The sequence below is a fragment of the Topomyia yanbarensis genome, chromosome 2 (genome assembly GCF_030247195.1).
Source record: "Topomyia yanbarensis strain Yona2022 chromosome 2, ASM3024719v1, whole genome shotgun sequence".
In the NCBI taxonomy this organism is placed as follows: Eukaryota; Metazoa; Arthropoda; class Insecta; order Diptera; family Culicidae; genus Topomyia; species Topomyia yanbarensis.
In genome coordinates, this window is record NC_080671.1 from 407,006,515 (window position 1) to 407,021,407 (window position 14,893).

At 38.1% G+C, this 14,893-nt stretch overlaps 1 protein-coding gene across 5 annotated transcripts in view; it reads left to right on the top strand.

Moving 5' to 3' along the window:
* Positions 1-14,893, top strand: part of LOC131685028 (furin-like protease 1) — a 755,254-nt gene that overhangs the window by 490,931 nt on the left and 249,430 nt on the right. The gene's annotated exons all lie outside the window — the stretch shown is intronic.

The window sequence follows — 14,893 nt, forward strand, 5'->3', positions numbered from 1 at the left end:
GGGAAGGTCGATCGGTTTCCGTAGTTTCGGCGGACTCGGTGGCAGCCAGCAGGCTGCGTCGTAATGTTTTTCTCTCGTAATTGGCAATCTGTTCATGCATTTATAACATCAACCATCGACCCCGGTGGTGCGGCCGGTACCGAAAGTTTTGTTATTAAAGTGGTAAATTGAATTTTGTTCCTTGGTGTGTACTTTGGCATTCTTCGATAATTGGCGGTCACATTTGCCCCTTTCGGAAGTTCACTGCTACGGTCGTTTATTACATCCGATTCGTAAAGTTTGGTGGAGCTCTTGGGTAGTTTTAACGTGTTGAATCATAGATGTTTCTACGGCTGAACTAGTTTGCCATCGGGTTGGTAATGTTTCATTATTTTTGGTAACATTTCATGTTTCACGAGAACCATAAATTATGCCGAAAAGCACACTCAACTTACGTTTCTCAGATCCCATTAAAAACAAACGCTATGTTCCACCGAAAGATTTGTAGCACATTTCTCATGAATTATTGGAAGTTGAGCTTGCTTAAAACCTACCGAAAATGCATATCTCACAGTGCAACTAGAGTTTCGAAATTGAAGCCCTTCGTTCGCAGCCTATTCCTAACATACAGAAGCAGTAAATCGATTCTTATTTTGTTTAATCAGATACAAATTGAATAAACCAAATTCATTGTACCATTTGCCCCTAAAGAGAAAATTTCAATCTTGTTGATAATTTCAGTAAGGCGAGGAAGTAAGTTGCGACTTCGTCTCATCTGTATCTGGCACCGACTTAGAGTGCAGCGTTTAGATTTATCTCATCAGAAAACACATCTGCTGTACTTGCGGAACACCGCTCGTGAGCTGTGGTTTAGTTGTGAGTACAGGTAGTGTTTAATTTTTGGATTTCGTGTCCATTTGGCGCTAAGTCAGTTGCAGATACTGAGGAGACGATGTCGCAATGCAATTCTTCGTTAAATTTTATACTCTTCCTGAAAAAGTTTGTTTAATCCAATTTTCAAATTATTAATCCAATTTAGAGCAAGTTCCTAAATTTGGACAATTTCAGAACCATTATACAAGAAGGGAAAGTACACTAGAGCATTCGCAAAGTACGATTAAGGCCGCTTACAGAGTGGCAGCGAGAAGCTGAGCTGGTGCTGGTACTGACATTAGAATGCGAGAAACCTGCCTGCAGCAAAGTCAAGGGATGATGTCAGAGTGAAAGCGGGCAGTCGGCGCAGATCCGCTCGGCTTTCACTCTGACATCACCCATTTGGTGTGCAGCAAGCGGGTGTCTCGCATCTCGCCTTTTAATGTCAGTTCCAGCGCAAGCTTAGCCTCTCGCCGCCACTCTGTAAGCACCCTAAGAAGCCATAAAGCGACAAACTATAAAAGCATTTCGAAATAATCTGTTACAGAAATATCTTGCATCTCTACATTTTGTAGTATGAGACAAGACAGGTCGAAAATACGTCATTTATTGGAAAATACACATTTGAACTCAGTAAGTATTAAGAAGTATGTGATAGAAGATGTTTTCGTGTGTTTGGTTAAATTGTATGAAAAAATGCTGATTCTCGCTTAGAAGCAAATCGGGGTTAGCCGAAATGGTAATTTTGTGTAGCATTTGTAATAAGCACAATATCTCCGATCTAATGTTGTCAGGAGCTCTTTCCTTCTATGATGGCTAGATCGTGGATAATGAAATTTTTATTTGGATGCAAAATGTAATATTGTACAGAAATTCATTTATAACAAGATATGCTAAAAACTTTGTTTTTCCAGCAAAAGTTGCATCTAGTCTTAGTATAATTTTTATGAGAAAAATAGCATAGGAGCACTATACTTAAAAATGTTCGATGGGCCAGAAGTTACTTGGAATCGCTCTAAATTAAGAACGGTTTGAGTTAAAAATGATGTGTCGCAATCAAAGTTGTTCAGAATTGTCATAGACATTAATGTCCTCTTTGTGCTAATGATCAGATGTTCGTCCTCACACTGACGGGTTTCAAATGTGAACCCATCGTCTTCGATATTGACTTTCTCGCTGATTATGCTGGCTGTTGATTCAGAGGTACTGACCGCAGCCTTTGCAGTTGTCATTAAGGCCAGAACAGTAGTCACAAATTTTGCTTTCGTTTGTAGTTCAGATAATAGTATTGTACACTGTGTGTTGGGTCTAATTTCCGGAGATGAGTTTTCCTTAGACTAGACTAACCGCACCGGAGCGTGGGTATTAGCGATTTGCTAACCGCAATCATAAGACGATACCGCACCGGCGGTTGGCAAACAAGTTGGGAAATGGAAACTTACCGTTTCGGTTAACAGAGAGTGTGAATATTTGGTAATCACTTCCAACCGAAGCCAACGTTGGTATTCGCAGAAAGGAAGCTAAACATAGGAAAATGTAAAAAAAATCTTGACTCACTGTATATGTTCTGTAGAAATGTTTTGAGTGAATTTTTATTCGACATGCGACGATTTTTATTTAAACTAAAATAATGGATTCAACTCCCTCCCCTAGGTTGACGGGTTTGAGGGTATTACAAACATCATCAAGCATATTTGTGCATGTTTTATAGAACCTCTGACACCCAACTGCTTTAAGATGGTTATTGCATTACGCCTCTCTAGTGGTACACAGGGGAAACCGAGAGCCTACGTGCCTTTTTTATGTTTTATGTTTTTTGATACTCCGCACCAGCCCAAACTAACGGTCAGCCAACAGCCTGTGCACACTGGCGTGGGCGATTGACGGATCACCGATGGATTGACTTTTTTCATTTGGAGATAATAGCCTTTCGAATTGGTGAACGAATATTACGGAATTCTACCGCCAGGCGGCGCTAGTGATCATTATTTTTTTAAGTAGAATACTTCTAACGTTTCAATATAGGGGTCCCGTTTCTAAATATCGGCTGTGGCAGTCCCGTCAGATTTTGAACGTTAATAACTTCCATCATACTTAATAGAATGATTAAAGCAATTTTATCGAAAATATGTTCCGCAATGTAGTATTAATATTTGGAGTATGTATAACATACATAAATACCGAAAATACTGTGTTTAAAAAAAATCTTTCAAAAACTACCGAAAATGGTGAAAATTTTCAGCTCATCTCGGCCAGAGCCGTCAATATGGTGCACCAACCGAACACTTACATGACGAAAAGTTTTAAATATAGGTCGCTGAATCAGTTTGTGTCGATACGTGCTACTAGCAGAGGCCATCATTTTCATTTCTGATGGATGTAAGATAACATACACTAGGGCATCGCAAAAAAAAATTTTTTTTTGATTTCTCAAAGGCCCCCCCTCTCATATTGTGACAAATGTCAAAGTAAGGTCAGATGCCAAATTTCACATCATTTGGACAATTTTAGACCCCCGCCCACTTCGCTTGAAATTTTTTGAAATTGGTACTATGGGAAAATATGGAGGAAAAATACATTAAATGCTATAACTTTTGAAGTAGCAATCAGAAAATTACAATGTATACCTCTTTTGAAAGGAAATAATCTTAGTATTTGAATGAAGGCAATTTTGTTTCCAGAAAAATACGGGAAAGTGGGGTACTGGGTCATTTTGGACCCAAAATCCCATATTTTTAATGATTTTTCTGCTCCGTGATGCAAATCATACATATTTTGTAGTTTTTCTAATGTGAAAAAATCTCAGAAATCGATTGGAACCCTTTTGAGCTTAGTCCGAATACGAGAAGTTGGGGTGATCCGCAAAAATTAAATATCACCGCAAATCGGATCCTTCTTGACAATTTTCATTAACTGCGCAGTCCTAGTATTCTAACTACATCCAAAGCGTCTTATGAAAATATTTAGAACATATTATTCAGATGTATTGAGCAGTCAAATAAGTAAAAAGAATTATGATATTCAATAGCTATAATCAATAATGTACACAGTATGATTGTATACTTCAGTGAGCTATACGATTTCGAATCAAACCAGTAAGTTGAACAAATTGAAGAACAATTGGTTTTGTTTAGCAATTTTCTGTATTTAGGAAGGTTGTGTCATTATTTCTGTGCGTTTTTTTAAGCTCCCCCTTTTATCGATTACCAGTATGAATGGTTGAATGGTGTTACAGAAATGGTACACATGAGTTTTACGACTTCCAAATCTTAATTTCTTTGCGTACATATTCCAAAATCATGAATGAAAAAATTAGTTTAGTTGAGTAAGAGGAACGTCATCTGACAATTTAGTGAACTTATTTTCGGAATATCCATTTTTTCCCTTCACCATTTTCGGTTTTAGTTCGAAGAAAAAAGAGAACAACAACCTCCCAAGGAGGCAGGAAAATTACATTCTCAAGTTCACTAGCGCCTCCTAGTGGAACAATTCCATATTATTCGATTTTGATCTCGTGAGCCACTTTGCCGAATACACGGATTCGCTAAAAATCAGGAAATTGTGATACATTAGGTTGAACAACTTACATGCTCACTAGCGCCGCCTAACGGTAGTTTTCTGAAGCAGCCGTTATATCACCTTATAGGTTTAAATTTGCTTAACAACTTCGTAGAAGATACTGACTTTCTAAAAAAAAATCTAGATCTTGAGATACAGTAAGCTGAAAAAATAACATGCTCACTGGCGCCATCTAGCGGCAGAATTTTATTACAAACTGTTTTATCTTTCAATGACTAGCTCTTGATCTGCTGAACAAGTTTCCGAAAGAAGTAACCCACCGCATGATCGAGATCACGAGATATATCAAACAGAATATTTTTGAGTCCAAATTTACCACATCGCATCGTCTGATTTTATCATACAATTTCAAATTGTATTATTATACTCGAGGTATATCGGTGCACAAAAATTATTGCATCTTATCAAAAAATCTGAGGAATACATAGTGGTTTGGCATTGATAAATGTCTTTGCAACAAAATGATAACGAGAAATCCCAGTGTTGTACAAAGTACAACAGCGCGAGTTAGGGCATCACATTTTTTAAATTCTCAAGGGCCTTCCCACTTATATTGTGAGATATAATTTTACTGCTAACGAATCTATTTTTGTTGTATTCCTAAGAATTTTCCACGTTCAGCAAGTTACATTTTATCAAAATTGCTTGGAGAATAATAGAGATATATACACAAGAAAATGATAAAATTTAATATAAATGACAAAAGGCCCTATAACCCCAACTTCTCGTATTAGGACAAAGGTCAAAAAGGTTCCGTTCGATTTCTGAGATTTTTTCACATTAGAAAAACTGCAAAATATGTATGATTCGCATCACGGAGCAGAAAAATTATTAAAAATAGGGGACTTTGGGGCCAAAATGACCCAGTGCCCCACTTTCCCGCTTTTTTCTAGAAACAGAAATAGCTCCATTCAAATACTAAGGTTATTTCCTTTAAAAAGAGTTGTAGCATTTAATATATTTTTCCTCCATATTTTCCCATAGTACTAATTTCAAAAATTTCAAGCGAAGTGGGCGGGAGTCTAGAATTGTCCAAATGATGTGAAATTTGGCCTCTGAGAATACAAAAAAATTATTTTTTTTGCAATGCCCTAGTACGAGTGCTCGAGGGTTAAGTACATGTTTTTAAGTTATTGTTAGAAAAGCTTTTTTATTTAAGTTCTCCATCATACAATTATATTTAAAATATTTCTTTTATCTTTAGGTTTTTATTGACAAAATATGAATCATTTTAAAAATGACTTTATTTTTAATTTATGTTTTTAGCACAAATTTTCGGTTTACTGAAAAATGACACAATTTTTTTTCAGTGTACATTTTTTTTCATGCGCAAGTATGTATTCACCGTAACTCTTTCTTAAATAGTTTGATTGTATAAAATACGGTAGTCGTTTTTATACAATCAATGTTTTTGAACGATATGCAAACAAAAACATGTACGCCCTTTTGAAGCATTTCTCTTGTATGAAAATGTTGAAATTGTCAGAAAAATCATAGCAATTCATAAACTGAACACACGATCTTCATATTTTGTAGTCCGCCGGTTTCTCATGGAATCCCTCTCATATGTAACAAGTTAAGAACAACACTAAACGGAACATTGATACCGCGCACTGCTGAAAGTGCACTAGTCCAAAAACTAGTGCACAACATTTAGTAGATTAGATAAGTTTCAACAGATTAAATTGTAAATAGAACACGGTTTTAATGACTTACTGCTACTAGTTTTCCATCGGCGTAATCGCGTGTAACGTCAGTCCAATTGCTCTGCATTGTTAAATATAGCACGAATGCTTTTCACATGCCCTGCAAAGAATAAATTCAAAAAATGGGTGGAATTCTAGTTTTTCCATCGTGTGTTCGTTTTCAGTTTCGGTGCTAAGAAAAAAAAGCTCCAAAAATTTTAATAATTTGGATGAACAGTGGTAATAATTGACGTGAAATAATCGTTCCCAAATTGTGTACGAGGTTCGGTATCTACTGACATAAAGTAGTAACGATATTAACACATGCAGATTTGACATGTAAAATCCTACTGAATATTGGAAATATTAAGGAAATTATAAATAGTTCTTGTTTATTATGAGTGAGAAAAGCGACCGGAAGATGGTTTTACCGATGTTCGGCTTTTTCGGTCTATAATATAAGAACAGCTGTTTTGTACTGCCCAACGTTTCGGCCACGGTTTTGGCCTTTTTCAAGGGTAATATAGTCTATCGTTCTTCGTCAATGTGTCGTTTACCAACGATCGGATGGTCTATGTTATGTTCTTCATATACATGGGTGTGGTGGGTAACAAAATTTAGCTCGTACATCACACTTTTGCGCCACTGTGCACTACTCAAATATTCTTTGCAAGATGGTGGGTAAATGTTGGATGAATTATATCATATATCATCCAACATTTACCCACCATCTTACAAAGAATAGTTGAGTAGTGCACAGTGGCGCAAAAGTGTGATGTACAAGCTAAATTTTGTTACCCACCACACCCATGTATATGAAGAACATAACATAGACCATCCGATCGTTGGTAAACGACACATTGACGAAGAACGATAGACTATATTACCCTTGAAAATGGCCAAAACCGTGGCCGAAACGTTGGGCAGTACAAAACATCCGTTCTTATATTATTGACCGAAAAAGCGAACATCCGTAAAAGTTCTTGTTTATTATACATAATAAATAGCTCTTATTTACGAAAAAAGTGATTATGTGCACAGATAAAAAAATTCGGGTAAAATTCTGCTAACTATACTGCACATAAAGGGAACGCGACCAATAGTGTAAAATTATGCGAGTGATTAAGTTTACATTGGCCACAAATCGTACTATAAATAATTTACGTACATCAAAAAAAAATAATACCAAGACTTGAACCGACAATCATTGACTCACCAGAGACACCCCCTTATGACCTAGGCTAAAGCGACACATAACAACGTGACTGCAAAGTGGCGTACATAAGCTTCGCTTGAGCGTGGACGATCCAAGCGCATTGAGTTGCGGCTCATGCATGTATGTGTATGACGCAGTTAGTTTTTCTTTCTGCTCAACACCGTTTCGTATAAAATCGTGTGAAAATAAGATATTTTATCTGAAAGTTGTATGAATAGCGCGCAGGTCTCGAGCAGAATAATGTAAATTTCCATAGGAACATACAGATTTGCATGATTTTCAGGGGTCATTTTATGTGCATGATATGTAGCGTAAATTTATTCGTGAAACATAATTACACGAATAGTTTTTCTGCGATATCATGAAATACACTTAAATTAATTTTCATATTTTTGTTTAACCCACCCAATTTCTTCATTTTTTGGACTATGACACTGTTCTTCAACCAACGCCTCGTTACTTTGTAAATCATATTACATACTGCTAACTAGACCAAATTCTTTGGATGCATATAACTGAAACAGGTGCAAAGATATTTGTACCTTAAATTATTTTGTAATCATCTCTATTGTTTGTACAATATTTCTCATTTTAGGAATCCTGAGTTGGAACATGAGCTAAGAATAACTGGCTAACTAGCGCCAATGTGGTATTAAATTCGATTTTTCGTCTATCTGACAGCAAGTTAGCGTCAGTTACTGACGCCTAGAATACGAAACAAAAAAGTCCATCTTTTCTAAGTTCGCTTCATATGAATAATTATTCTCTTTGAAGTGGTAATTTACCTTTTTCATCGAATGTAACTCTATATCTGTTTTACACCTTTTAACCAGGCTCCGGTTGTGCTGTTATTTATTAATAATTGAAGTATTATTCAAAACCAAATAAGTGATCTTAGAGTTCTTCGTAAATAATAAATTAGCTGAAAGTAAATTTTTGCATTTAATATTCCATGAAGCGTAAAAGTTTACAAACTCGAAAACTCTCGACTCCGCCATATGATGTGTGAGTGAATGGTAAAGATTCTAGCCGGAGCTATCGGGATTAATAACAAACAACCCCGAAATTTGTTGCACGAAAACCCCTAAACCGTACACGCCATTTCAGAAGGGAGGATTTTTCTTTATTTCCTAAAGGCAGAATGCAAAATGAATGAGGGGGATCCAGAAAAGCAATTTGCAGAAAAAAGGTATAAATATTTCGCTTTACCTTCGGTTGGACCATATTTTACTTTGTGTTTGCTTTGCGTTTTTCATGTGGTGAAAGACGTTACAATAACTTAGATTATCGCTGTTAAAGGTATGCACTTAATGCATACTGGTATATCGCTCAGAGCGGTATCAGAAAAGTCGTACGTCCAAGTAATCCCAGCAGTCCAAGATAAGCGCAGCTAGCTAAACGAATAAAAGATCCAACTACCATTCCCAGAAAAGTCCCAATCACCCCACTAGGTGAATTAGGACATCGTTTTTCTACTCCACTCTAGCAGAGGTGATGCTCGGAATATCTCATCATTTCCCATCTGATCGAGATTATTGTGGTAGGGTCACACCCTCACGTGCAATTTTTCCTCCTCCACACGATCCAGTTTTTTTCTCCACACTATACCATTCCCTACTCCCGGAGTGCAAGCAAACATAAAGCATTCCAAGCATACCTAGCTTGGTCGAACGCGTCGTAGGACAGAGTGTGCTAAATTTGTCTCGGCAAAAAACGGAGAATAAACAACGGGGAACCAATGAATGGATGGCAGTGAGGGTGTTGTAAATGGTTTCACTTGCTGAGGTCAAGTTCGAGCAGTCGGGTTTCCCCCTTCTCAGTAGAACAAGAGGGAACGAAGCAAATGCTCTCAGCGATTCTACTGTGTTTTCAGCTGATGCCTATCGCCTGCAGTCAATGATTGAACTTTTCGATATTCATTTAGATTAAATAGCTCTACTTATGACGTGGAAATTTACGAAGGGGTTGGCGTTTTATGAAAATTGGCAAAAAATGCGCAATCTTGTAAATCACTGCGGTTTACAACCAACAAAGCCTATCGGATAATAATAATCAAACATTCCGCAAATTTCCTCCGTTACTTCGCTTTTATACTCAAATACATACCGCCATTTAGACAATGAGCAGCAGCTTTTTGCGCCCAATTCATTCCGGCAGCGATCGATTCGGTGGAGTAAAAGTGGCAAGTCCAAACTCATCATCAACAACGTTTCCATCGTCGTCGTCAGTGAAGCCAAACAGTCGATGATGACACGTGGCGGCGTCGGCGTCGGAGTCGGCAACGGAATATCACACCGACGTCGGCGACGACTCGCCCAACCGAGGGAGAGTAATGAGATGGAAATCCTTTGCAGTCGGTGGTGGTGGCTATAGGAAAGTCCGTGTACATCATTATTAGCCAAGGACAGCAGCCAGCCAAGCCAGCAGGCTAGTGATGGACCGAGGATAATGCTAGCCGATGGATGGCGAAGACGCGTAGTGTGGAAGCTGCTTGGTTTGTTGTTGTTGTTTTTGCATTGCCCCGAGGAAATGAGCCATTTATTATAATATGGTTGATAATAATGAAGCTAAGCGCTTGCCACAATGAAGCCAGCTGTCAGTCTAATGCGAATGGGAGGCTTAGCTTTCCATCATCGTGTTTAATGTCCGGTGGCGTTATGGTTCAATCTGAGCAAAACCAGTGAATTTTAATCACGGTATTAAGTTCAAAGTCGTAATTGAATGAAGGTCGACACTAAATAAATGTAAATTAACGAAGGTAACAATTTTCTATTTTGATTTGAGGGAAAAAAAGGAAAAAAGCCCATATTTTATCCACGATTTTATTGGAAAACTTGTTTCCTCACGTTTTTATGTTTCTCTCTTAGGAGAAAATTAAATCAAACCACTTTTGCGCGTTGAAGGTACAAAGTCTATAACAAAGTTAGTTACGGAATTTGTGTTTCGACATCGTCTCATCAGAATCCGACACTAACTTAGTGTCAAGACTGTATCGCGTAAAACCGGTTTTACCCAAATTTCGCCTTAGTGAAAAAGTTTGGTGTACACTTTTAATTTCATTACTTTTCATCACCTTAAAATGAACTCCAAATGGTGGCTAGCTTTCTCCTGATACTAAGTTAGCGTCGGATTCTGATGAGACGAAATCTAAACGCACGTTCCATAACTAATTTCATTTTTTTCGAGACATTTTCTCTTGAACTTAAACGTTGGCAAACACGTAGCATTAGTATAGGTATAGAAAATTAAACATATCGTCAATTTTAAAATTTACTGATATTATTTTAAAAAGTTGAACACGAAATTATTGCAACACAGTAAATTTACTATCAAACCGCATGCATTTTCCAAGTACAACCAAATTTGCCTGAAGGTTTCATAATTCCCAGCCAACCTTATTGATGGTATATCCACCAAAAAAGTCGCACAAAATCGTCATATGCATACCAAACTGGAGGCGATATACGTACATAGCGATTGAAATTGACGATTTCTGACAACAATATACACGTTAAGCGCGATAAGTTCTAATATGAAAGTGATTTTAGAGGATGTAGTTACGATTGGATAATCGAATCAATCTCAGATTATATAAGATATCCATAACTGGTATACGATTGCGGAACTCTATTTATACGATTAACTCTCATTCGTCGATAAAGAAGATCAAATGTTAAAAACATCAATTAGGCACATCAATGATCTCCAGCATAGTAAAAATAAGTAAAAAAGCGGGCTCTGGGCAGAAAAAATGAACCGATGCTAAACCAACTACCTTAACCTTACCTTAACATTAAGATCGGATTCGAACCTGTGACATTTGGATTATAAAGCAGGACTGACTACACGAAACTATTTTAATTATTACAAGTGTGGCAAAATGTCGTAATTATATGATGTCTTCAAGTAAAGAAACTCTATTCCGATAAACATTCTCCATATATGCAGCAATCTCATTTCAAACATGTGAGATAAGTCATAAGTAAATTCGCGAAATCGTTTGTCTCATATGTTCCGCTATATTAAGTCGTATCTAACTTTTTGAAGTCGTGATGTATATCGAAGTCGTAGATATGTTTATGCTGCTTACTGACACATACGAACGGCCACAACGACTTCAATATATAGTTAATCCGACATTGATCGAAGTAAAATACGATCAAATCCGAGCAAAAATACGATTTTTAATGATCGAAATATTTGTAGCTATATGAATGTAAGTTGTCAGTACTCAACGACCTACTCCGATCGAACCCGATTTAACTAGAACATCAATGCGATTTTGAATGAAAGGTCGTATTCAAATCATGTTTTTAGTAATATGCGATTACAAATCAATTTCTGCAGATTAAAATCAACTGTCAAACCGATTGTGACTCTTTGTAGATATATTTACGAGCATTTTTCTACATTGTTATACGATTGATGGTTTGCTGGGTTGAACTTAGCAAAGCTTACATATATTGAACCAATTATTGAATGGTGATTGGTGGTGCAGTCCCTAGAATACTTCATGGCGACGAATGTAGGTTAGATGAAAGAGATCAAAATAAATAAATAAATTTAAAAAAAATCGCTTCACTCCTTCCCCAAGAACTTGTACAGTTATGTCCGAACAATTTTAAAATAGGTTCGAATTTGACGTAGCTCAGAGCACTCGGTTATGGCCAACGCCCCCGGAATTTTGGTGGCTCCGGACGTAGGGGTAGATATAAAATCATAAAATAATTATGGAATTTCTGTGTCGATTTCGTCTCATCAGAATCTGACATGAACATACAATCGAACTAAGCTAGCGCCAGATTATCGCTTGCTCCAAAATCGGAGAAACAATTTGTGTTCCTGCAAGACCGTTTCTTCATTCTCATCGTTCCGGTCATTCTTTCTTTGTCTGTTTTCCAGTGGACACGTTCATAAAAATCCTTAAGAAAGGAAAAAACAAAGACAAATAAAAGTATGTATGAATCATGAATCATGAATCATGAATCATGACTCATGACTCATGACTCATGACTCATGACTCATGACTCATGACTCATGACTCATGACTCATGACTCATGACTCATGACTCATGACTCATGACTCATGACTCATGACTCATGACTCATGACTCATGACTCATGACTCATGACTCATGACTCATGACTCATGACTCATGACTCATGACTCATGACTCATGACTCATGACTCATGACTCATGACTCATGACTCATGACTCATGACTCATGACTCATGACTCATGACTCATGACTCATGACTCATGACTCATGACTCATGACTCATGACTCATGACTCATGACTCATGACTCATGACTCATGACTCATGACTCATGAATCATGAATCATCAGTCATGATTCAGCAATCAGCAATCAGCAATCAGCAATCAGCAATCAGCAATCAGCAATCAGCAATCAGCAATCAGCAATCAGCAATCAGTAATCAGCAATCAGCAATCAGCAATCAGCAATCAGCAATCAGCAATCAGCAATCAGCAATCAGCAATCAGCAATCAGCTACCAGCTACCAGCTATCAGCTATCAGCTATCAGCTATCAGCTATCAGCTATCAGCAATCAGCAATCAGCTACCAGCTATCAGCTATCAGCTATCAGCTATCAGCTATCAGCAATCAACAATCAGCAATCAGCAATCACCAATCAGGAATCATGAATTTCGAGATTTCCATATTCCCAGTTTCCTAGATTCCTCGATACCTAGATTCCTAAATTCCCAGATTCCCACATTTTCAGATTCTTTGATTCCCAGATTCCCAACTTCCCAGTTACCCAGATTGCCAGATTCCCAGATTCCCGGACTCCAAGATTGCCAGATTCCCACCTTTTCAGATTATTTGATTCTTTGATTCCCAGATGCCCAGATTCCAAGATTTCCAGATTCCCAGATTACCAGATTCCCAGATTCCAAGATTGCCAGATTCCCACCTTTTCAGATTATTTGATTCTTTGATTCCCAGATTCCTAGACTTCCAGATTCCCAGATTCCAAGATTCACAAATTCCCAGATCCTCGGATTCCCAAATTCCAAGATTCCCAAATCCCCGGATTCTCAGATTCGCAGATTCCAATTGTCAGATTTCCAGATTCCTAGATAACCAGATTCCCAGATTTTTAGATTCCCAGTTTACCAGGTTCCCAGATTCTCATGTTCTCGGTTTGCCAATTCCCCGATTTCAAACATTCCCGGATACCTAGATTCCTAGGAATATTCCCAGATTCTCAGATACCCATACTCTCAGATTCCCAGATTGGCACATTCCCAGGTTCCCAAATTCTCAGATTCTACGATTCCCAGATTCTCTGATTCCCACATTCCCAAATATTCGGATTCCCAGATTCCCAAATTCGCAGATTGTCAGATTGCCAGTTCGCCAGATTACCAGATTGTCAAATAGCTAGATTCCCAGATTGCCAGATTTCCAGATTGCCTGATTTCCATATTGCCAGATTCCCAGATTCTATGATTCCCAGATTGCCAGTTCGCCAGATTCCCAGATTGCCTGTTCGCCAGATTGCCAGATTCTCAGATGCCTAGATTGCCAGATTCCCAGATCGCCAGATTGCCTGATTTCCATATTGCCAGATTCCCAGATTCTATGATTCCCAGATTGCCTGTTCGCCAGATTCCCAGATTGCCTGTTCGCCAGATTGTCAGATTCTCAGATACCCAGATTCTCAGGTTCCCAGATCCCCAGATTCCCTGATTTCCAGATTCCCAGCTTTCCAGATTCCCAGATTCTCCCACATTTCAAGATTCCCACATTTCAAGATTCCCTGATTCCCAGACAGTTTCCCAGCTTCCCAGCTCTCTTGCTCCTCAAATTTTCAGATACCTAGATTCTCAAGTTCCCGATTGCCATATTTCCTGATACCCGGATTCCTAGATTCCCACCTTCCCTGCTTAGCAAATTCCCAGTATGAATCATGAATTCCGAGATTCCCATATTCCCAGTTTCTCAGGTTCCTAGGTTCCTAGATTCCTAGATCCCCAAATTTCTAGATTCTTAGATTTCCAGATTCTCAGATTCGCAGATTTCCAGAATTCCAGCTTCCCAGGTTGGCTACTTCTCAAATTTCCAGTTTCCAGTTTCCCAGATTCCTAGTTTTCCAGATTCCAAGATTCCCAAAAATCACAGATTCCCAGATTTCTAGATTTCCAGAATCTCAGATTTCCAGATTCCTAGATTCATAGATTCCCAGATTTCTAGATTCCTAGATTCCCAGATTACCAGATTACCAGATTCAAAGATTCCCACATTATAAGATTCCCAGATTCTCACAAATTCTAAGATTCCCAGATACCCAGATACTCCCAGATTCTCCCAGATTCCAGTTACTCGCAGATTTTCCCGGATTCTCGCAGTTTCTCCCAGATTCTCCTAGACTCTCCCAGATTCTTCCAGATTCCCCCAGTTTCTAGCAGATTCTTCCAGATACTCACAGATTCTTCCAGTTTCTCCCAGATTCTCCTAGATTCTCCCAGATTCTCTCAGATGTTCCCAGATGCTCCCAGATTCTCCCAGATTCTCCCAGTTTCTCCCAG